The sequence below is a fragment of the Bombus flavifrons genome, chromosome 10, assembly GCF_040668555.2.
Source record: "Bombus flavifrons isolate JBK064 chromosome 10, iyBomFlav1_principal, whole genome shotgun sequence".
Taxonomy (NCBI): domain Eukaryota; kingdom Metazoa; phylum Arthropoda; class Insecta; order Hymenoptera; family Apidae; genus Bombus; species Bombus flavifrons.
In genome coordinates, this window is record NC_138451.1 from 462,873 (window position 1) to 489,086 (window position 26,214).

A 26,214-nucleotide genomic window follows, 5' to 3' on the forward strand; every position below is an offset into this window, starting at 1 on the left:
CAAAACCACTTACTGAACTCACTAAGAAAGACACGCCATTTCACTGGACTGACAAAACTCAAGACGCATATAACACTCTAAAACAAAAGTTATGTGACTCCCGTATTAAAATATCCAGATTATAGTAAACCATTCACACTGACGCTAGTAACGAAGGAATAGGAGCCATTCTATCCCAGGACACCCATGTAGTTATATATCAAGGACTTTGAATACACCCGAACGTAATTATTCTACCACCGAGAAAGAACTATTAGCAAGAGTATGGGCAGTCAGACGCCTTCGACAATATCTACTTGGACCGACAATATCTACTTGGACCGACAATATCTACTTGGTGGACCACCAAGCTCTTAAATGGCGTCAAAACTGCGAAGACCCTTCATCAAGACTCATACAATGGAGATTAAAACTCGAGGAATATCAATACGGCATAGAATATACTAAAGGCAATGATAACACTGCAGCTGACGCACTTAGTAGAATACATTGTACAACTAACGAACCAGTTACACTTACGAACGAATAACTTGACACACAGCTCGACTCTGAATATGATATTCTATTTGAATATGGACTATGGATCGGATCTAGCGAAAAACCAAAGTATTCAAAGATCAGTCCTAACGACAAAAGCTTCTACTAATTGAAGAAAACGCAATTTGGATAGTATGAACCATGGTCATGGCTCAACAAAATAAGGAATATTCTTCAAAAGAATAACAGGATGGGTTTTGGACATTACGACTTCACAGAAATCGAGAAGAATGATTCTATTCCACAACAGCATCGATGAAAATAAAGAATTTACACTAGCATGGGAACCAATTCAGGAATTTACTGAAGAACAAATTGAGGACATTTTGCAAGAGAACCACGATTTAATAGGGCATCCGGGAGTACAGAAAACATGATAGAATAAGAGACGATATAAGATTCCGAATCTCATGGAAAAAATTCAGGAACGTATCAAGACGTATGAGACCCGTCAAACCGCAAAAATCAAAAGTTTACTAGCAGCATCCAGCATCATTTTTCGCTGACGGAATGAAGAAACTTGTCACGTGTTGCCATGGATGCCACGACATGCCGCCGACAAACGGCGTGCCGTGAGTAATAAGAGTGTCATAGTTACTCGGGGGCAGGCGAGACATTGGTCTTGTCTGTCCAAGTCGTACTCCTACCTCCCAGTGGTACTGCCGGTAACATGCCAACCGCATCAGCGTGGGGAATAGTCCCCCGGATGCGGCAGGCATGGCTAAACGGAGTGCGGCAAAGCAGGAGCGGAACACAACCCATTGAATGTCGGCTTGCCGATTTACGCTTGACTAAACCTTGAATTGGATATAAATCTTGAATGTAAATTTATTTAAAAAAGGGGAACTCGTTCTCGGGTCGTACATATGACGACAGGCTTGTTATGGTTACGATTTGGATACGGATGGAGAAATTTAATGATAGCAAACAAATATTGCGAAACAAATTGGATTCGAATAATAGTAATGCCTCGGACGCAGCGTCTCTCGGTCCCGGAGGCGCTATGATTTAGCGGATTTATCCGCTTTGGAGGGGACCATTGATGACGAACCAGCAACGTCCCTGGACACGAATTGGTATAAGATCTTCGTTCCATTGATGGGGGATAAAGTTGCCTGTCCGGTTTACGAAAAGAAGGAAATCCACCTGCTTTTCATGACGTTGCAAGATCTGGACAGGCATCTCAATGAACATCACGTAGAGACCCCCATTCAAAGGGGCTGCGGTAGATGTAGCAAAAGCTTCCCTAAGCTCCATAGTGCACAATGTCACATTCCTAAGTGTCGGGGCCCCATGGAGCATCGTGAGCGTCAATTCAAGTGTGACGCTTGCCCCAGGAGCTTCGGATCCCAAAGAGGTCTTTCGACCCATGAGCGACACGCGCACCCTGCCATTAGGAATATTAAAAGAAGGAGAACGAACCCCCCAACAAATGTGGCAAGTGGTCGAGTTTGGAAAGTAGAGGAGGTTGCCCTCCTGAAGGAGTTAAATTTAATTTACAAAGATTATAAGTTCTCCAACATAGAAATCAGCAAATTGTGACGACAAAAACAGCTGAACAAATTAGACACAAAGGGAAAGCATTAAAAATTGTTAATGTTGAAGGGGACCTTCAGGAGGAAGCCTCTACGACAGAGGGCGGGTGCGATCTCGTTGAACCGTCCATGACGTCTACGCGCCAAGAAAGAAGCGTTAATAGCGAAGAAACGGTTCACGAGTGGAGGCAATGCCTCGTCGAAGAAATCGAAAGACAAGCCGAGGTGCCCCCTGTTTTAAGAGATGCTTACACTCGACTGAGAGAGATTTGGGACAAGGGAAGAAATGACAAGTCAGAATTAATAAAGCAAGTCGATTGATATATTTCTACAATTTTAAATGGAGCTCTTAAAAATAAGAGAAGTAGAAAGAACAAGCCTTAGCAAAACAAAAGAACCAAAGACAGGATGGAGGAAAGAGGAATAACAGGAATAGAAAAAGAAGGTACTCCTATGCACGTTGCCAGGTGATCTTTTATGAGTGCCCCAGAAAGTTGGCTGATGCCATTATCAATGATGATCTGGCTTATACGGAACCAAACAGAAAGCCACCAGATGCGGTGGATGTGGAACAATTTAATGAAGCTCTGTGGGGAAGAACTGGACCCACAAATTTAGAACTGCCTTCAGAACTGGAGAGGAGCTTCAGAGCTGTCCTTGAACAGCTATTTTATGCCCGTTACAATCGAAGACATTGAGGGAAAAGTAAAAAGAATGAGAAATAAGACAGCGGCAGTGCCAGATGGACTGTTTGAAAGAAAATTTGTTAATGCCCGGCCTGCCTGTAATATTGGCTAAGTCGTTTAATATATTGTGGTATAGCTCCTACTTTCCGACCGCATGGAAGGAAAATAGGACAACTTTAATATCCAAAGCCAATAAAGACGGAAATATGGTCGAGAATTGGCGACCAATTACGATCGGCCCAATTTTGGGTAGAATTTTCTCATCAATCCTCGATGGACGGCTAAGACGGGGTGTAGACCAGAGCCTGAGGCAGGAAGGCTTTACATCCGAGAGCGGATGTAAGATTAACATTGAATTACTTAATGCGGCTCTAAACTATAGCAAGAGAAATCGAGGGGGAGTGTTCACAATAGTGGACATTTCGAAAGCCTTCGACACTATACCTCATGCTGGAATAAGACCGTGTCTGGCGAGAAAAGGCGCACCGACCCCTATAATAGAATTAATAAGTGAAATATACAATGGAAATAAGACAACTATTAAAGCATAATAATATAGGGCTCGAGGTAGAAATTCTCAGAGGAGTTAAGCAGGGCAGTCCTTTGTCGCCACTGCTTTTAAATTTATGTCTTGAGCGATCGAGAAAAATACCGGTGGCATCAATATTAATGAAGGAAATAAAGTTTCGGTACTGGCCTTCGCAGATGATATCGTCTTGCTCGGGGAAGATGAGAGGGAGACACAAGGCCAGATGGACGAGCTACACAGATACCTGAAAAGGCTTGGCATGAATATTTCTGCCCAGAAAAGTCAATCATTCCAGGTGATAACCAAGAAGGATACCTGGTTTATCAAAGACTCGGCAGTTAAAGTCGATAACGAAAGGATATAGATCCAGACCAAGCCCTTAGGTATTTGGGCGCTATGGTAGGGCCTTGGAAAGGCGTCCATTGTGGCATAGAACTGCTAACAAAATATATATTCCCTCGATACATATATAATCTGCTAATTAATTCCCGAGTGAAGACGTTTTAAAACTTATGGATAGCGAGGTCAGACAAGAAATAAAAGCTATACAGCACCTATTACCATCTACGCTCCAAAGAATTGTGGTGGATTGGGGCTACCGAGATTTGAACACATAGTGATACTCGGCACCCTTAGGAGCGCTTTAAAAATCGAAACCTCACGAGACCTAGCAGCGGCCAGTTTAATTGGAGACGAGGAAGAGAAAAAACTAAAGAAGATAGCGAACTCCCTGAGAATAAATTGGCCAGCCAGCTTGGAGGATGTAGAAAAGGCTAAAAGAAGACTAAAAGGTGAACACATCAAAGAGTGGGCAGAATTGAAAAGTGAGGACCAGGGCGTCGCTGACTTTGCGAAAGAGAAGTTGGGCAACGTGTGGCTTAGGGAGTACCATTTGCTAAAGCCATCCCGCTTCATCGACGTCTTGCGTTTAAGAACAAACCGAGGTGAACAGACGTGTGTAAGCAATCGTGCGCTCCAATGAAGTGATTCAGAGAAGTGTTACGAATAGTGATAGTGAGAGGAAGTCAAACAATGCAGCAGCAGATACCAACAATCAAGATTGCAACCAAAGGAGAAAAGTATTATATAAACGGGTCGGTAGATTTTCCAGGCTTAAAGCAACAGCAGCAAAATAATAACAATCAAAACGATATGGCTACAGAAGAAATGGAAGAGCAGTGGAGACAGGAGGAGGGCAGCGACGATAACGAAAGATGTTACCAGCATGAAAACTGGAAGCTAGCAAAGACTAGCAAAAAACGCAAAATAATTCCAGGCACAAGTGCCGCAGGAAATCTAGATACAGAAAAGCAGCAATGGGTGCAAGAATTACTGTTAGGTAGATGATACATTTACACTGTACCTGTGAATGTGTGTGTAAGCGTCAGAAGACGTTCAGGTCTTAGTTGAGACAAAAGACTGTTGGTAGATGTTAGAAGCATCTAGAATAGTCTGTTTGACAACAAGCGTGCGTGTAAGAAGGTTATCGAGGTCTTCAGAGTGTAATATATATGTATCGATGTTGTGTGCAAATAAAGCAATTAATTTATTATACCTTAACAATTACCATTAAGAAACTCCTTCAGCTCACTAACGGAAGAAATAGACGACGACCTAACAACCAAAAACACAACACAATCAACACATACTACAAAACCACCACCAATATTTGTCAAGGCCCAGATAATAGACCTGCTTATTGATCGACTAAACAATATAGTTGGGAAGGAAAACTACACAATAAAACAAACAAAATTAGAACAAGTAAAAATACAAAGAAACACCCCAGAAAATTATAGGAAAGTGATTATAGGAAAGCCCGGCATGTGTTAAATGTGCAAAAAATCATCTAACGACACACTGTCCCTACATAGGGAAAATAAACAACTGTACAACAACTGTAATGGAAACCATCCAGCCAGCTACAAAGGATGTGAAATCGGGAAACAACTACAACGTAAACTGTTTCTACCACTTCGCAATAGGTCAGTCGATAACTACCAACCACAACAAAATGTGACGGATAATGAAGCAACATTGAAAGCACGAAATGAAGCAAAAGCTACAAACAGAAACACAGATCCCCAAGGAAACCGAAACTACGCACAAGTAACCCAAAACATTATACAAGCAACGCCCACAAACAATCAGGATCAAAGCAACAACACCGAAGACGATACAGAAATCAAAGAAATGCTCAAACAATCCATTAAAGGTACGGAGATATTAAGAAAAATGGTAAGTGAGCTAAACACAATATTAAGGCAACAAGTACATCAAACAACAGTCATGATACAACTACTCACAAACTTGCTAAGTAAAAAATAGAGATGGACATGTTGAAAAATAGCAGCCTGGAACTCCAATGGCTTGCAACAGCGAGCCCACGAAACTAAAACATTTTTGTATAAAAATAATATTGATATACTACTTGTCTCACAAACATATTTCACTCTAAAAAGTTACATGAAAATACCGTACTACACCATCTACGACATCAAACACCCCTCAGGTAAAGCACATGGAGGAACTGCAGTAATAATAAAAAATGACACCAAGCATTACCTACATAGTCAAGCAAATCAAGAACACTTACGAGCAATCACTGCCACAATACGAACCAATGACATTACTTCCGGATATCAGCAGTATATGTACCTCCGAGACACAAAATGACACTTAAAAAATGGAAAGAGTACTTCCAATCCTTGGGCGACAAATATAAAGCAGCAGGAGACTTTAATGCAAAGTACACATTATGAGGTTCGAGAATTAACACGCCGAGAGGTAGAACATTAGAAAAATACATTAGAAGCAGCAACCTCAACGTACTATCTACAGGAAAACCAACGTACTGGCCGACAGACCTCAATAAAACACCTGACCTGTTGGATTTTGCAGTAACAAAAGAACTAAACATAAGCAAATTAAAAATAACAACCAGCCTTGAGCTTAACTCCGACCATACACCAATTATATTAGAATATACAAGTAAACCACTACTTTATAACAAGTCAGAGTCGCATTGCAATAAAACCACCAATTGGCAAATTTTTAAAGAGCTAATCGAAAACAAAATCAACTGCAATATCCCATTGAAAACACCTGAACAAATTGAGCAGGCAGCAACTATGACAGAAATAATACAGGAAGCAGCGTGGGCAACCACCACCCATGAATCAAATAGCAGGCAATCAAAAATTATTCCACAGGACATCCTAGATAAAATCGGGGAAAAAAGAAAAGCGAAAGCAAAATGGCAAAAACAGAGAACACGAGAAAACAAGAAAAACTTAAATAAACTTACAAAGGAATTAAAGAATAAAATAAGGGAACATCGTAATAACAAATTCTCAAAATTCATCGAATCACCATCCGCGCATGAGAATACCAACTACTCCCTGTGGAAAGTCACTAACAAAGTTAAGAAAACAATAAAATCAATCCCAGCAATCAGAAAAATGGACAACACATGGGACAGAAGCAACGAAGAGCAGGCAGAAGAATTTTCGAAGCACCTACAAAATATATTTTCACCGTGCGAAATTAATAACAGCATCCCCAGAAAACAAACAAATGAAGAAGTGGAAAATTTCAGCAACACAACTGATAAACGCTGCACCATACTCAGCACAACAGCGCAAGAAGTGACAAACTTAATTAAGGCAACAAAGACAAGTAAAACACCAGGATTTGACTTGATCAATGGAAAAATCTTAAAAAACCTTCCCCCAAAGGCAATAAGACTAACAACGAAAATATTCAACGCAATTCTAAGAATACAGTACTTTCCTGCACTATGGAAAATAGCACAGATCGTAATGTTCTCACGTGTTACGCCACGAGGCTTACCACAGGCTGTATTTTTAACCGTCGCTCGCAGTCCCACAGTGTCGCAGACAGATCGTCTTATCTGCCCTACGGAAAATATACAATGTATCGACGAGCGTGTGACATCAATCTCATCTCAACCATAAGATATCGACCCCGAGTTTCGGACTCCTTTGGACACATCACCACCTTATCATCATAGCCTACACCAAGGCTGTGACGTACCTTAGTCCATATCATAGATAAAGGCTTCCACCCCTGACCTTCGACGCATCACCGGCTACACAGAAACTATGACACACCTTAGTCCACATCATAGATAAGACATCGACTCCCGACCTTTGGATACTTTTCCACATCATAACCTACATCGAGCCCCCTCAACATCCTCAAACCAAAAACGTATATAAACCGAGGCTTCAGCTCTTGTTCTAGTTGCTGTTCTCATACAACCCCTTTTCTCCGGTTCAGTGTTATTCTTGTAAGTGTTAAAATTTATAATAAAGTTTTATAAAGGAAAATTAGTAGTTGGGTTACGACTCAGCCTTCTTACTACAATCCAAGTATCAACTTTACGTAACAAGCGCATAGTTGTCACCAAGCAGCGAGTTCTAGAAACGTCGATTTCGGTCCGTTATTTCATACACATAAAGAAGGTGGCAGACGTGAGGCGCGAACGGTGGCGTGATCCGAGCGTAGTGGGGGTCGTCTCCCAGAGAAGACAACGAAAAGGATCGAAGGGCAATTAGTCCCTTCTGAAGAGTCAAACGTTATACATCGAGAGGTCTGACGATTAAAATTAAAGTCGCTTAGTCTAACGAACTCATTGAGAGGTATCGTAAAGTCATATGTTTATTTTAAAGTTTATTTATGTTTAAAGATATATTTCTGTAACATATTAACTGTATTCAACGCTAAATAATTTGTGACGTTTTTATTATTACATTCATTATTGTTAAATATACAAGTTATATTAACCTGTTAATACAGTGTTAAATTCATTGAACCACCTCTGTTGTCTGAAATAGGGGAACGACTAATTCGCGGCGTCGATTATCAGAATCGTAGCGAGAATTTACGCCTCTCGCTGACGCATTTTCCTCGTGACCGCGTCTTTCCGCGAACGGTCGTAACACATACATTAAAGGAAGGGGGCTTGAAACAGGCGGATTTTTCAGCTACATTTTTACACTACAATATAAATATACGTAACAATAAACATAGTTAATAACTATATCAAAACGATATATATAAACAATATATACATACGTTCACCGCGGAAAGTTTGCTCATATCCTACAACGTGACCTGTTTGACGAGAGATTCGGAGGTAAACGAAAGGCTCGTCCTTCCGAATCGGTTCTTTCTTGTTGTTATTCTTTTCTTCTATCTACCAATCAGTCGAAACCCGTGCTTTGTAAGCAACAGTGGTATAACCGATATCGTAACGTTTCATATCATATACAAAAGTATTAACCTATTTATGTCGAAAAACTGCTAGTTTAGATTATATCTTAAGTTTAATTTTTCGTATGAAAGATAAGCAGTATTGTGTTTATGCTAAAACAAACGAAAGACAAGGACAACGTAAACACAAGAGTACCGTTTCGCATCCTTACCTGTTTTTCATACGACGAATTCAAGTTAAGATATCTGGTGAACTAACAGTTCCTTTTAATTTTTTCATAAGAAATACGAAGATAGATCGATGAATGTATTAAAAAATATGTGGTAAAAAAAAAGTAATTTGCACCGTATGTGATGTCTTCTTTCGAACTAAACAATTTTTGTTAAAACTATTTTTGATGGCATCAATATTACGTGAGATATTCTACCGCTTATTGTTTCGCCATTGGTTAAACATTGAGATTAGGTTTCTTTGTATAATAAATTTCTATGTGTAATAAAATATCTACACATAAAACACATAGAAAAATAGAAAGTTTTGACGATTTTGTAGATATCAGACTCGGTATATTATTTAAATCATGTCCATATCTAATTGTAATGACTTGCAACAGAATCTGAGAACTAAGATTTGTATTTTTTCATTCATAATTTTTGGTTAATAAATAGAAAAGATAACGAATGAATATACTGTATCGCGTTTCTTAAATGAAACAATACATTTTGCGATTAAAATGCAGACATTATAGCAAATAATACAGTAATAGTAGATAATCAAAAAGAAGTAGGGAAAAAACTTACCTTAATAGCATGGAAACGAATTTATGAAGAATTGTGTTACTGGAATAAGCTTCTTTGTGTATCACGAAGTGCATCAGGGAAGGATTCTTAAACAAATTTCGTAAAAAATTACTATCCATCAGATAAATACAATACGGGATTCGAACAATAATTAATATTAACAAAAACATAATTATTTTATAAGAACATAATATTCAATTATAGAAACAATTATACGTTAAGTTCTGTAATTAGTAACTGTTACGTCGCCTAAAACATCGGCGCTGCAGCACTCGCGACCGGGCAGCCGACGGCCTGCGTAACGTCATTTCGACCCTCAATAAACCTAAGGACCCACCGTAACTTTTCTCTTTCATTGTGTCAACATGTGTCTTCATTCAATCCGTTGTCCTGAAAGATTTCTTAAGTCTAAAAATATTTGCGACGCACATCAGGTTTTCAGAGGTCCTTGGGTTTATTAGGCGCAAATTAAAAACACGGAGAAAGCGGGTACGCACCCATTATGAATAACCGAATAGCTATTTAATAGAACAGGCTGGGTTTTCCCATGCACAAGGTCACTCACGAACCACGTTGGTAGGAGGCTTCCTACTCATCACTTCTCCTACGACACTAAGAGGGTCAAGTCAACCACTTCTCCTACGAGACTAGGAGGGTCAAGTCAACGACTTCTCCTGCTACATCAGGAGGGTCAAGTCAACTTACTTCCTCTACATACTACAACGTCGAAGTCTAAAATCTAAATCTCACGTCTATTAAGTATCCTCTAGTGCTACTAACATACGACATTCGACTATAAGAGCCTTGCTCTATTATTCATATCTATCTCATATTCGTGCGACAAGTTGTTATCGACGATTTATATCTACTCAACAGTGTAGTTTAAGTGTTGGAAATATATATTTTTATAATTCTGTGAATCACAGTGTTATATAAACTTAATCACCCCTATTCTCCTAACGGAAATCAGGGGATCGATCAACTCGTGGTGTCGATTAGTATAATCGTAACGGGAATTTACGACTCCCGTTGACGTCTCTCCTCGCGATTGCGTCTCCCCGCGATTGGTCGAAATTACAGTAACCATTATCGATGACCGATTTTATTCTTGGTTCTCAATAAGCATTATCATTGATGAAAACATTTTTAGCGGAAGAAAATAAAATAGGAAGAACGACCTAACTTTTATACAGAAAATATAATCAATATGTTTAATTAAAACTAAAACATAAATATGTATATCATCACTCTTACGTTAATATAAATGTATAAATACAAGTAGTACATTAGAGACGAAAAATATATTAAAAATAAGAAAAAAGAAAAATAAATAAGAAAACTATATTGGTTTCTACGACTTACTTCCACATGTGGAATAGTCTATCTGGTTGCCGTATGACCCATCCTAGAGACAGAACAGGGTTATTAGATTAAAATAATCCACAGAAAGTTCTTAATTCATAAAATTTACAGGTATAAAGTGTTTATCCTGAATAAATCCTTTTTATAGAAAATTGCAAGTCAACTTTCGAATAACCAGATTATATATTTTATCTAACAATTAGCACTTCTTACCAATTGCACAAACACTTGCTAAACGCAAAAATTGTAACGTTTAAATAGGTAACTATTCCGTAGCACGTCCACACTCCCGCGTTTCGAATATGGAAAACTGTTGAACAATACCGTCCCTATTAAAGGCAGATTCGTACTGCTTGTTCATTGTCTACGCTTCTGGACTGTAAGCGAATCCTGTACGCTGCGCAAATGTCTCTGCGCCGATTATGTAAGGTTGTCCGAAGTGTCTTTCCTTTACAGTCACGTCTTTTACAACAACACATCTTTATACAAACATGAAACCTAATGTCTCAAACGTTGTGATTTTTATCGTGATAAAACAAAATGGATCGTACGTAATTCGATAAAATAATATAAAACGAAAGATGTTGTGCATCCATTATTTCCTTATAAAACGAAACAAATTTTTCGGACCACCTAATATGTCAATTTTACTACAATACAATAACGACTTTACATTTCGAAAATTGTCACTATTACGCGGCTGATTTTTATATAGATGTTATCTATCAAAGTGGATAAAATATGTAAATGCAAAATATATTCAAACTATGTAATAATTGTACAATATTTTATTGAAAATAGTTAATTTAATGATTGTTCTCCCGTGAAGCGTAAGTAATGCTAGAGATATTTGGCAATAAATGGAGGCTATATCTGCAATCGCCACTGAAGATTGTGTAACTGCTACGCACATACGTAAGTATAATACATAGCATAAACCGCTACAATGCTTATAGCTATATCGAAGAAGATACTCTATACGTAACTATTCTTTAATCTCCACATGACCAAACAATGAGCCTGGGGAACAGTGTATACAAAGCTGTATTATACATGTACGATGTATATATACATATTTTGCTCACTGTCAACAATATACAAGAAGAGTACTTTTACGTATACCCACAACAATTTTTTAAAAGCAATTTTTTTATGTTTATCTCAATACTTCAGATAAAGGAGGTAATACCAGAATTCTATGAGATATTTTGTTGTACGTAACGAATATAGCAGGGACAGATTTAGCAAACAAGAAAAGAAGCTTATATAAATATACATATACGTGATGTGATCTTATTTTCGAGTTATTTATGGTTTATTCTGCTACTATTCGTCTTTACCAGTTGTAGAGTGATATATTGAAATCAATTCATAAGTGAGAATTTTTTATTGCATAAAGACGAATAAAAATTTTCTCTATAATGTATCGAACATAATTATTTAGAAAAAAACGGACAAATAAATGTTCTTTTTAAAGAAAAAATTAATGAATAATGAATAAGAATGAGAATAAAATTTCAAATAATAAATTATTTAAGAAGTTGCCGACAGCTTGAATTTCCATGATATGCTGTAGAAATCAACATTTTCAACGACTTCTTCCTTGGCATTTTACCGCCGCTCGGTCTTAGTTTCCGAGATATTCGCAAAAACTGTCGGTAACACTACATGTATATCTCTAACAAAGTCGCAAACACAGCTGACACGTTCGCTGCTTTGTTCGACGTATTGCTTGGCGATTTGTTTATTTACATTCATTAGACATTGATGTTTTCGTCTTTGAACTCTAATTTCCGAATCCAACAATATTTAATTATTTACAACTGCGTATTCGAGACTGTAAAAATCATTCTTGATATTGACTGAAATGTATTTAAGTTGAAATAAGAACAATAAAATATAAAGCTCGATATAAACTGTAATTTAAAAGACTTAGATTATTCTAAACCTAACTCATACCATTAATAATAATAATTTTTATTACGCTGTTCTGCAAGCGGCTATAATTCGAAGGATCTGTGAAATACCAAGTTCGCCCAGTCTTCTTTTATATGTCGGATGAGCACAGGGATTAAGGTTGTGGGCATCAAATGAATCTCCACGGGAATTAGCCATTGATGCGGCACAACACAGGTGTAGTTTATAGTTTAGTTTAGTTTAGTTTAGTTTAGGTGTAGTTACAGTTTTGACAATTAATCGCGGCGATTAGGCACTCGCGACACCAGTGACAATGGCCTCAGGTTCGATAACGAATCCGCGGTCAACGGGATGATAGATGAACGTTCTCACAAAATCTAAGTCTGACTCTTTGTTAGCAAAACGTGAAGTAATCGCTGATTGTAAAGACGTTACTCTTTAGTCGATGATATCGCGAGAGAGAATGACTTTCCGTCGCAATGATGCTGCAGAGGAAAACTATGATGGGGTGTGTCTAAGGACACGAGATCATCGGATTCGTCGAGGGTAGCCTTCGTTCAGGAAGTAAGCTATTGACGTAGCTGCTAATTGGTCAATATCCATATCGGTGGTTAGTGTTGAGAATTGTGGATTTTTGGAGCCGAAATAATGTTATAGGAACACTAAATTTACACTAACGATTCTTATTAGAATAGTAATATATTTATTTCATGGACGATACCTTATATATTCCTCGATACATACTTCCACGCGTCTCAGCACTTTCTTCCATACCCGACTCTTAAACCGACTATTAACCGACTGACTAGTTTACAGTCATCTGTTTTTCGGGACGCCGCACACACACATACTTCCACACACCGACACTCACATACAAGTATTTAACCCAGTCCAGCACAGAAAATTATACATATCTCAACAGTTAGAAAAAGATGTTAGCCGCCCTCGAGGGGAAGTTGTTAGCGGGAGACGTCGTTCGTTGAAAAAAATAGATCTCCCCTATCTTCCCGTAGTTGGGACAAAGATTGTTTGTCTGTTTGAAGCACTTTAGGTGACTAGATCTTAGTGTTTATAACGGCCCACGGACTAGCTGATCACGTAGTGTGGAGACGCGTCGGCACCTGGTAACCATCATACCCGAAGAATAGGATCTGCGTGTAGCGAGCCACGGGACAGAAACCGTTGGAATGTTTACTGTCGCGTGCCGCAACAAATATTTCTTTTAAGGAGAGCTCTAGAATTACTCCATACCTTTGTTAGACAAAGCGTTCATCCCGTGACCGCGGCTACGTTCGGCGACTGATTGTCGCCTCGAGCCCAAGCTCATTATCACAAATCTCGAACAAATACAATCGGATCGAATGACGACAATTGTTTAATTACGCCTATAATAGAATCTATATTACGGTGTTAAGGGATTTTCCCGAAGTTCCAAAGGGAAGGCTCCGATGTCCTTTCATCTCCGACATATATTACACTCTGAAGACCTCGATAACCTTCTTGCACGCACGCTTGTTGTCAACCGACTCATCTAGATCCTTCTAACAGCTACCAGAAGTCCTTTGTCTCAACTGAGACGCTTACGCTTCCCCTCTAACGCCTACACACACATTTACATGTACAGTGTAAATGTATCATCTACCTAACAGGAATAACTGGAGAATCGACAATTAGAAGAGAAGGAAGTGAAGGAAGGAAGTACAACCAAGAATGCGCAAAAATCGGATTCAGTTTCGAAAGGAGACCTTCCCGAGTTGTTGCGATAAAGATAAACGAAACCCCGAGTATTCCAATCGCAAGAATAGTCTCCCCAGACTTGAAAACTAAAACTAATCTGCTATTAAATTCCGGATCAGAAATAAATATCATTAAAGAACCAGCCTTAACCGATTCAGCGATCATCAACTAGCAAGAATCAATCGAAGTTCGTGGAATTACGGCTACGAGTCTAGTCACCCTAGGGTAGACAGTAATACAGGTTGCGGGCCATCCAGTTATATTTCATGTAAGGAGGAATACGAGGCCCTGCGGAAAGAGCTTGAGAGAATGGCGGTAAGCGCGCCCCAGGAGTGTTCTCGGTGCCGTGTCTCGGCTTCCGAGTCGGGGCGTGAGAAGAAGGTCGAGGAGCTCGGACCCTCGATCATAAGGCCCATTGAAGTTCGCCTCAGAGATATGTGATACAGACGTGTGGCGCGAGCTAGACAGGATTTGGTGGCCTTGGCTCGCACCACCAGCGCCACCCAATTACCATCGCTCCCGAGGGAGCAGCAGGGTGGAGAGTGGAAGGTGGTCGAGCCAAGGAAAAAGGGAAAGGAGAAGAAAAGGTGAAGAAAGAAAGCCATTAGGAGGCAGCAGTCTCCTAATGACTCCTAGAAACCTCTCCGCCCTGTCGCACGCTTGTTCCAAATGTAAGGAATACCTCCTGGCGTTGTCCAATTGCATTCCTAAATACTTTACTGAGTTTCTGATGGTGATATCGTCACTACCCACGTCCAACTTAAAAATCTTCGGAATGCGCTTCCCGTGTCCTTGCACCAGTCCGTAACCAGCTTCACCATTTCTCGGACTCTATCCCCGATGTCCTGCGACTTCCACATCGTGATCACCAGGGCCAAGTCATCCGCAAACGCGATCGCGTCCACGCCCTTATCCAGGTCCAGTACCTTTAGGAGTCAGTCGTAAACCAGGTTCCACAACAATGAACCTATTACCGACTCCTGAGGCACACGTTTCTCCTCACCTCGCCATCCCGGCAGCGCACAACAATTCTCCTATCCGAAAGATAGTTGTGAAATAACCGTAGCAGCTGGCCCGGTAAACGTCTCTCTTCAACCTCTGCGATTATCCTCCTCCAGCTAAGCGTGTTAAAAGCATTTTTTACATCCGGGGCGACCAGAACGTATACTAATTCTCTCTCCCTACATACTCCCGCACACTCTGCCCAGCGCGTCTAACTTGCTCCTGCGCCTCCTGAATCCATATTGCTGCCTATAAAAGGGGTCCCTCCCTAGGCACCTTTCTATGAGAATCTTACACGTATGCTCCCAGACCTTGCTCATGGCCGGCAGGATGCTTACCGGCCTGCACGAAGACGACAACAGCGGGTCCCTTGCAGGTTTTGGCAACAGAATCACCCTTGCCATCTTCCACGCCGGCAGAATCCGTCCAGATCTATTTATACTATTGAACAAGTCCAGGAGCCGTCTAGGCCGTTGTTCCGCTATGATCTTGACTATTTCCCCAGGAACCCCTTCCACGCCCGCAGCTTTTCTCGGATCACAATTCGCAACAGTCGTCCGCAGGTCCACTTCCGTTAATCGCAAATCTTGCTCCTCTCCTTCTTGCGTCCACAGGATGCGAGGACTATGATCTTCCTCCAGCTGTTCCTGCCGCGCGAAAGAGAAATCTTCTTCAGTTCATCGGTACACGTTCGTTCCAACCGTTCCTGAAATTGGTCGCCGTGTGTCGCGTCGTCGTTCGTCATAAAATTGAGATTCTCATAGAACCTCCTCAGGAATTTTCCCGCGTCCACGTTCTTCGTCGAATATAGCACCTACTGCATCTCTGCATATCCGGCAAGATCCTGGCCGATGCTATAGTCAGGCCTGTCCTAAATCTCCTCATTCCCTCCTCTCTGGGAATCGCAGTCGTTGGTAGCACCTACACCGCCACTTGCGTTCTCCAGGGCGCTATCCTCATTGACTTAACCCCGATGCTATCGCCCACCGACATCCCCCACTCCCTTTTCAGGTCCTCCACCAGTTCCTCCTTGGTGGTGAGGGGGTCGATATTTTTTATCTGCATCGTTGTTCTGCTCACCAATGCAGATACTTCCATATTATCGCTCAGGGCGGCCCTGAGCTTTACCGCCACTTCGCTCACAGCCACCTTCCTGTCAAATTCAATGAGGATGTGACCAGCCCTGGTCTTCCACCTCCCGATCGGCCGTATGATCGTTTCCCTGACCGTCACTATTTTCCTATATATCTCCATCCAATCCCGACCTTCCTCCACTTTAATCAGGATTGCCTCCTTTCTCATCCTGCCAGTAGCTGCACCTCTACTGTCACCTCTCACCCCCTGTTCGTTACCACACACACCCGTGGAAAGCGGCTCCTGAGGTCTTCTCCTCTCCCTCTTTCTTCTCACTACTGCCTGCCAGCCGTCCGAGTCTTCACTCCTCTCCGCACAAGTCGGCTCCCCTTTCCTCGGTCTCTTTACTACCGCGACTGCCTTTTTTCCTTCACCAGGGGACACCCATTTCCTCTTGGGATATTCGGATACCAGCCCCTGGCCTACCGCATCTCTTCTCTCATTACAAGACACGCTCGTCTTCTCTATTTCTCGCCCGGCTTCTTCCACTTTTACCTGGCCAGACTTTGTCCTCCTCCTTCTCTCCGGCTGACCAACGCATTGATCCAAAGACGACGCAATAGCCTCAATCACTCTGCCTACCCCTTTTATGCCTCGATTTTTCTCCCTGTCCAGATTGAATCTCCTCACCAGTGCTCTCAGCATCTGGGCAGCCCCCACCAAGGCTTGAGTTAGACCTCTCATCTCGCCGACCGTCATCCTGACATCTTCATCTCCCCCAGCCTCGCTGATGGGATCGTCGGTCTCCTCCTTAGTACTCTCCTCTGCTTCACTGCCCACCGGTAACATCCTTCCATATCTAGCTAGGGTATTCCTTTCCATCGCTCTCCTAGCAAGCTGTCTCCCTCCTTTTCCACTCTTTTCTATTGGCGTACTTTGGTCGCTAACCCCAAAGGATATTTCACTCCCTTCGGATTCTTCACCAACCTCCGCCTCCCTTTTCTCCCCTGCTATCGGGCTTCTCTGCAGCCTCCTACTCGACTTAATAGGGCTCAACACTTCTCCCTCCTATCCTCTTTTCATTTTAGGAATTACCGTGATCGTGACATCCCTCAGCTTAACATACAAAGTATCCCTAGGTTTCTCCCTCCTCCCGTCCTTTATTACTCCAGCCGCGCCGCCTTCTTCTCCAGAGCAGCTTCACAATTTCTTCAGATTCAAATTATTTTCCCCAGTCGCTTTTCCCGTACGAGAGGGTGCCTCGAGATCCACGTCCCTCCGCCGTTCTTCCAGTAGCTATATAACCGTCGGGTCGAGCCCGGAAAGCCACTCGATTCCCCGACGGGGCTAGGGAGCTCCGAAACCCCCTGCGCCGTAACTTTTATACCCTTATTTGACTTTTCCATAATAACTTAACTTTTTCCAATTTAACTTATTTAATTTATAACTAACTACCTCCTTCTGCTGCTGACCATCACATTTATTAATTCTCATCTATCTTTTATTTCATTTTAGAGAGACAGATAGCGATATCTCCATCGCCCGCCTCAGATAAACACAAACATCCATTAATTATGTCTCCTACGCTTCATTCACCTAAGTATTTAAAAATTATTAATGGTATACTATTAAATGTATAATCTATTTATATCCATTACGTTTAATTCGGCAACCACCTCCTACTACAACTACCTATTACTACTAATACATCCTTTTCTTTCTTTTACTCTAGGAGGTTAGATAGCGATATCTCCATCGTCTACCTCGGACAAAAATCAAACACTCCATCAACCCACTATATGGACCAAAATTTATTGTTTTCACTTTATGGCCTACGCTTCCTGCGTGCTCATTCACCAATAAAATACCTATCCAGTGTGCAGTCAACCAATCTATTATTTACAATTTTTTTCCAATAGTTAATATTTGGTGTACGGTCTATTTCTATCTATTAACCTATATCTACCTCCTTCTACATCTGACCATTGCGTTTATTAATTTGTTATCTTTTCTTTTATTTTTAGGAAAATAAATGGATATCTCCATTTACAATGGTAGTTAGAGAATTTGAAAATCTTACCTCGCTCCCTAGCATGATGTGCAATGCGATTTCAAAATCAAAAGAAAGTAGAGTTGATAAAATAATTGAATTATTACGACTCGAATACTTGAACAAAGAGAAGAGAAGAATCGTCGGAAAATTAACTCGCAAGAATCAAGATAAATTTCATATTCCAGAAGACACGCTGAAAGGAACTGAAGTTCTAGAGCATCGAATAATTACAATGCATGATATACCAATTAATATCAAACAGTATCGTCACTCACCTGCACATCGAGAGGAGATAAATCGTCAAGTTCAAGAATTACTGGACACTGATGTCGTAGAACTACCGATATCTCCGTACAATTTTTCCGTTATGGATTGTGCCGAAGATACCAGACTCGCGAGGAAACAAACGTTGGAGATTAGTTATTAATTATAGAAAGCTTAATGATAAAACGATCCGCGATGCTTATCCGCTCCCCAACATCACAGAAATATCGGATCAATTAGGAAGTGCGAAATATTTTTCCACGTTTGACTTGGCATCAGGCTTGCACTAGATTCGAATGGGCCAGGAGGATGCCCACAAAACGGCATTTTCAACACCGTACGGACACTTTCAATTCAAAAGAATGTTCCTTGGATTAAAAAACGCCCCAACAACGTTTCAACGCTTGATGAACTCAGTGCTATCAGGATTGCAAGGAGTAGAACTATTCATCTATCTGGACGACATAAATCAAGACAATGCATTCAACAATTTTAAAACTGCATTAATGACAAAACCTATTCTACAATATCCGGATTTTTCCAAACCCTTCAACCTCATGACAGACGCATCGGGATACGCAGTAGGCGGAGTATCGAGTCAGGAACCGATTGGAAAGGATTAGCCAATCGCGTATGCCTCTAGACTACTAAACCCCGCAGAATAAAACTATTCTACCATGGAAAAGGAATGTCTGGCAATCGTCTACTGCGCGATGCATTTCAAACCCCACCTGTATGGTAGGAAATTTACTATAGTAACTGACCACAAACCACTAGTATGGATGAATTCCATTAAGGATCCCACGTCAAGAATTTGGAAATGGAAACTGAAATTATCAGACTGAGCTTGATATTCGATACAAGGAAGGACGAACAAATGCAAACGCAGATGCATTGTTTCGAAAAGAGAAAAGGAGATTCGCCAGATCGATATCTACATCTAAAAAGATTTCAATTGGATGCCTTGACCGAGGACTCTGAAACAACTCGGAAACGAGGAGAAGACGCAAGACCTACGGTACTTGCGGAATTAAAAATTTCACAAAAACGCGAGACTCAGTTACAAGACTGAATGATCATAAAGTGATATTCGTCGATGTTGGAATACAACGATATTAATCGCATACAGATGAGGTGATTGATTGAACGGATTCTTCCCTTCGTTGTCCAGCGATATCCCCACTAGCGTGCGTTCGTGAGATGTAACGCGGCGGCTAGGGCGCGCATGCTCTTTCGAGAATTCGGCGGAAGAAGAGTGGGGTTCAAAACCTTTTTAAGAGCCATGGGTCACTAAGCCAGTCAGTCTGGGAATAACTAGCCAACTATCTAGATTCCACAACACTCACTTATAATTACTGTAATAATTGTTTAATAAATATCACATAATATTATTTCAATACAAACATTGTGTCTTCCACAGATTATTAATCTTAATTCCGAGATTAAATTCTAACAGTCGATATACAGGGCGCTCCGATAGATAAAGGAGCCAGCCTTGGAGATGAAGAAAATAGGAAGGTTACCGCGCTACGAAAGACTCATGTTGGAAAGAGCAAGTTTGAATCAAGACTCCGGTAAATACATCGTATCCCTACTCGTAAAGGAAGACCGAAATATTCCAATAACGCCAGGAAATCTACTAACTCGTTGAGATCCCTACTGGACGTAGTAAATGAAAAGCAATTAACGTCCCTTATGGCAATAGCAAAGGAAATTTGGAAGAGATACCCTGCGACACACAATCAGGAAATTGAAGGAAGTATTTATGGAAAAAACCATAACTATCACCATCTGCGGGAGTAACTATGACTTTCTTTCTTCGGTAGCGGCATGTCGCTTAATAACGGCGTGTCGTGAGCCCTGGGATTGGTTATAGATGCTCAGGGGCAGGGGGAATTCGGTCTCGCCTGCTCAAGTCACACTTCTACCTCCTCGTGGTACAGCCGGTAACATACTCCGCTCGTGTCAACGTGGGGTGTATAATTCCCCCGGGCACGATGAGTATGGCTAAACGGAGTGTGGCGCAGAAGGAGCGAAAGACAAAGACCATCAGTCGGCTTGCCGACTCAAACGGCGATTCGTCGCCGTGAAAGCGGGAAGTAATTCCCCAACAAGGAATTCGTTCCTTTGAATTCATTGGCACGACCTGGCTTGTAAAAGGTCATGATTCGGCAAATTGATCGGGATTAGATGAACAGATTTCACAACCGAAGCAATTTTCGATGATGAAAATGAAGCCACGGACGCGGCGTCTCTCGGTCCCGGAGGCGCCGTGGCGGATACTTCCGCTCTGGAGGGGACTATTGTTGACGACTTGGCTATGTCCACGGACATGAATTTTGAAATATTGGTAGCATTCGTGGGTACTCAGGTTGCCTGTCCTGTCTGTCAGGAGGGGGAATTCACCTCTTCTTTCTATCACCGACGGACTTGGGCAGGCACCTCGAGCAGCATCACGTGACAGCCCGCATCCAATGGAGGTGCAGTGAATGTGGGAAAGGCTTCTCGAAGCTTCATGGGGTTAGATGCCATCTGCCCCATTGCAGTGGCCGGAGCGAAAGACCTGAAGGCCCTTACAAATGTGAGGCCTGCCCCATGAGCTTTGGGACGCAAAGAGGGCTGTCTACCCACGAGCGGCATGCGCATCCTGCCGTTAGAAACGTCAAAAGAAGGGGAGCTGACCCCCCAGACAAAAAATGGACGTTTCAGGAGTTGGCCCTCCTGAGGGAGCTCTGTGAGATGTACAAGGATCACAGGCATCCAAATAAAATGATCAGCGAGGTCCTCACCACTAAAACGATCGACCAAATCAAATATCAGAAAAAGAAAATGAGATTACTCGGTGAGGACAGCTCTCGGGAGGCCACCCAGGCGACAGAGGGAGGGTGTGATCCCTTTGATCCAGGCAATGCGCATTTCGAAGAGCCTGGAATCAGCGGGGATTTTGACGAGTGGAGGCTCCAATTGGAGCAGACCGTAGAGACACAAACCGAGGTGCCATCTGTTTTAAGATGGATCCACATTCGGTTGACGAACATCTGGGTCGCTCTCAAGGGAAATATGTGTTCGATCACTCGCGGAGAGATGCGATCGCGAATAAGCACGTCAACGGGAGTCGTAAATTCCCGTTACGATTAGATAATCGACGCCACGAAATGATCGATCCCCTATTTCGTTTAGGATAATAGGGGTGGTTAATTGAGTAGTTACACTGATTCAACAGGTATAACTTTGTATTTATTTCAACAACTTCGTAAAGAAATGATTACACTGATGCGAGTGTACAAGTTAATAGTTGAGATCTGCGGTGTAAAACCCGGTTACAAGATGTTAACGGTTTGAAGAAGAGAAAAAGAGTGTGCTTCGACGATGAAGCTGTGACGGAGGAAAACTAAGGATGGGTGTGTCTAGCGCACGAAATCATCGGATTTGTTGGCGACGATTTTGGCTAATAGAGTGAGGGAAATAGGCTTCGTTGTTAATTGGTTATTTGCTATGGTGGAGGGTGAGGAAGGATGCTCACCGCCCTCAAGATAAAGTCGTTGGTGGGAGGCCTCACACGTGAGAAACAGAAACTTTCCCGTGTCAACCCGTGGTGGGCAATAAACTTTAGGAGACAATGCAGCGAAAGAATGTTTGTTAGGTTCGAAGGACCTCGACTAGGAAATTGCTGAGATTTATGGAGGGTACTTGAGAATATTGAGGGTACGCAGTAAGGACGAGCGGACATCTGGTTACCATCTTGCCCGCGGTGTGTGGCCTGGTCTAGGTAGAGTGTCGCCCGGCGTAACATCCTCCCCCCGTTGAGAGGGCACCGATCAACCTTAGATGTGGGTCAGGTGGGTGTGTGATCCACCTCCTTCAATGTCGGTGATTGTCCGGACTCGACTCGGGCTGATTGACATGGCAGGGGGACCAGTCTTTTGACGCCGCGATCCAGGAGGCTCGATGATGTCTGCACCGTCGCTGTTCGAATGATACCATCGGCTCCAGGATGGATCTTGACTACACGGCCCAAGGGCCAGTGCATCGGTGGAACGTTATCTTCTCTGAGAATGACGATGGTGCCTTCTCGTATGTCGTGATTGCCCTTGTTCCATTTGTTTCGGATGCTCAGTTCGTTCAGATACTCCCGATGCCAGCGGCGCCAGAAATGCTGCTTGAGTTTTTGAATATGTTGCCAGCAGGAGAGACGATTGGTTGGAGTGTCCCTGAAATCTCGTTCTCGAATGCTGGTTAATGAATCTCCGATGAGGAAGTGACCGGGGGTAAGGACAAGGAGATCGTTTGGGTCGGATGAAATTGGAGTCAGCGGACGGGAGTTCAGGATGGACTCGATTTCAGTGATTAGTGTGTTGAAATTTTCGAAGGTTAAGAGCTCGTTACCTGCGACACGTCTGAGATGTCGTTTGAAGGATTTCACTGCAGCCTCCCACAACCCGCCGAAGTGAGGTGAGTTGGGAGGAATGAAGCACCATTCGATCCGTCGGTCGGCCAAAAAGGACTGAACCTTTGAGGTTTCGAAGCTCTCGTAGTTCGTTGTTGGCGCCAACGAAGTTGGTACCGTTGTCGGAGTAAATTGTTGCGCAGAATCCTCGGCGAGCGATGAATCTTCGCAGAGCAGCAATGAAGGCCTCGCTAGTGAGGTCGCTGACCAGCTCGATGTGGACTGCTTTAACTGCCAGACATACGAAGATTGCTACATATGTCTTGATTTTACGTCGGTTGCGATCCTTTCGTTCTTTGATGTAGAAAGGTCCGCAATAGTCGATTCCGACGTTGGTAAATGGCCGAGATTCCGTTATCCGTGCAGCTGGAAGGTCACCCATCACGTAGTCCACTGGAGGTGGGTTAGCTCGGCAGCAACGGACGCACTTCTTCAGCGTGCTCCAAACTTGACTACGGCCGTCGATAGGCCAATAAGTTCTTCTTAGAGCATATAAGGTGGCTTGAGTTCCGGAGTGGAGATTCAGGAGGTGCTCATGCTCGATTATGAGCGCTGTAACTGAGGACTTCGGTAGAATGATTGGATGCTTCTGACTGAAGGGCATTGGTGAGTGACCGAGTCGACCTCCGACTCGCAATATCCCGTCCTTGTCCAGAAACGGGTTGAGTCGTCGTAATTTCCCCTTCATTGCAGAATTTCGGTCTGTTCGGAGAATATGGATTTCATCTGAAAAATAACAGAACTGTAGTAATTTGATCAGTTTGTTATGCGCATTGGTTAAATCATGCGTGGTTAGAGGTCCCCGTCGATCCTGTTTCTGTCGCCATCTAAGACAACGAGCGGTAATTCTCATCAGCTTGGGCCAAGACGAAAATCGCTCCAGTAGACTGTGGTCAGCCGGAGTCACGGACAGACAGGTTGCCTTCTTCTGCTCCGGAATTTCGGTCAATGGTACTGGGTTCCACGTCGGCCAGTATTCTTCAGGATGTTGGAGCCATACCGGTCCATGTTGCCAAATGGTTGGTCGTAGGAAGTCTTCGGGCGATTGGCCTCGAGATATGAGATCTGCAGGGTTGTCGGTAGTGGGAATGTGACGCCAATCTGAGGTGTGAGTCTTCTGTTGAATTTCCGTCACTCGATTAGCGACAAAGGTTTTCAGCGTATGGGGTGATGTATTAATCCAATGCAGAACGATTGTGGAGTCAGTCCAATAGACAGTCCTAGAAATGTTGCTTGGTAAAGCTTGAAGGACTGTGGTGGCCAGTGATGTGAGAAGAAGTGCTCCACTCAGTTCCAGCCTTGGAATGGTTTGTGACTTGAGCGGAGCCACCTTTGACTTTGCAGTGAGAAGTCGTGTCCAGACATGACCATCCGGAGTGATGGTGCGAAGGTAAATGCATGCTCCATACGCCCTTTCGCTGGCGTCACAGAACCCGTGTAACTCAATTTCCGCTGCGGCCTTGATTATGGTTTTACGTGGGAACCTTACGTTGTTTAACAATGGTAGCTGTGTATAAAATTTGTTCCACTCTGTATGTAAGTCGGCCGGTAGGGATTCGTCCCAGTCAATTTTTAATGTCCAAAGTCTTTGGAGCAGCATCTTAGCTCGAACGATCACTGGTGCCAGTAATCCAAGAGGGTCGTAGATCTTGGCGATTTCGGAGCTGATTGTTCTTTTCGTGACTCGAGAGGCGGTAGGGTTGATTTTGACGGAATACAGGATCGAATCGTCAAAAGAATTCCAGATAACACCCAGAGTTTTGTACGTTTGCGATTCGCCTAGCAGCAGCTTATCGTTTATGTCCTGCTCGGAAAGTCCTCGTAGCAGTTCCCGGTCGTTCGATGCCCATTTTCGAATGTTCAAGCCGGCTAGTTTGAGCAATTCTGTGAGCTCCGTTCTCAATGATCGTGCCTCGCCCCTTGTATCAACTCCCGTGAGAAGATCGTCGACGTAGAAGTCTCGCTTTAAGACTGTCGCCGCTCGAGGGTACCGATGTCCCTCGTCGTCCGCCAGTTGTCTGAGGCACCGAATGGCTAGATAAGGGGCCGCTGACAGCCCGAATGTCACTGTGTTGAGTTGATAAGTGTCAACCCTTCCATCAGAGTTGCGCCACAAAATTTGTTGGAATTTCCGATCTTCTGGACGCACAAGAAATTGTCGGTACATTTTTTCAACATCTCCTGTAATGACGTATTGATGAGAGCGAAATCTTAGAAGAATGAAAAATAAATCGTCTTGTAATTTCGGTCCCGTATGAAGTACGTCGTTCAATGAAACTCCGGTGGTGGTTGGTGCAGATCCGTCAAACACAACTCGGAGTTTCGTAGTTTGGCTGGACTCTTTGATCACGCCGTGATGTGGCAGAAAATATCCATCGTCCGTGTAGTGGTCCGTGGTGATCTTAGTCATGTGTCCTAATTCTAGGTACTCTTGTATGACGGCGTGATAGTCGGCTTCGAATTGTTTGTCCCGTTGGAACCGACGGCATAGGGAGGTGAGTCGCTTCATCGCCATGGCTTTAGAGGATCCAAGCGAAGGGGTTGTTTCGTTAAACGGGAGAGCGACAATGTATCGCCCTTCGTTGTTGCGCTGAACGTGGTTTCGGAAGTGTTCCTCGCACTGTCGTTCCACTTCCGAAGTGTGTACAGTGGGAGGTCCTTCGTCGATTTCCCAGAACCGGGCGAGATCCGCCTGTAAAGCCGTCGTGGAGGCGTGAAATGCGTGTACTGGTGATTGCGAGGTTGGGCTCCCCCCGATGACCCATCCGAATTGCGTTTTTTGCAGACGCAAGTCGGGTCCGTTTGCTTGACTGATATCAAGCTGGCCGACACAGAGTGATGCTAGTGTTGGCCCGGCGCTCAACAATATTTCGATCGGAGCGGGTATGTGGAATCTTGGATCGGCTAGTTGGAGATTCCGAGGTATCTGTATCGTTGAGCGATCTATGGGTTGAACTGGGATCCAAGACGATATTGTCGGTATGATTAGGAACGTCAAGGTGCGTTCGTATCTACCGTCAATGGAGGTGATC

At 42.8% G+C, this 26,214-nt stretch overlaps 2 long non-coding RNA genes across 3 annotated transcripts in view; one reads left to right on the top strand and one right to left on the bottom strand.

Annotated features, from left to right (window-relative positions):
- The window catches only part of LOC138183818 (uncharacterized), a 411,340-nt gene that overhangs the window by 161,330 nt on the left and 223,796 nt on the right, over positions 1 to 26,214 (top strand). The gene's annotated exons all lie outside the window — the stretch shown is intronic.
- LOC138183880 (uncharacterized) lies at positions 8,861 to 11,101 on the bottom strand. Its single transcript, XR_011174195.1, has 3 exons — positions 10,902 to 11,101; positions 10,689 to 10,731; positions 8,861 to 9,412 (listed from the first exon to the last, which is right to left on the bottom strand). It is a non-coding gene; the product is annotated as an uncharacterized LOC138183880 (long non-coding RNA).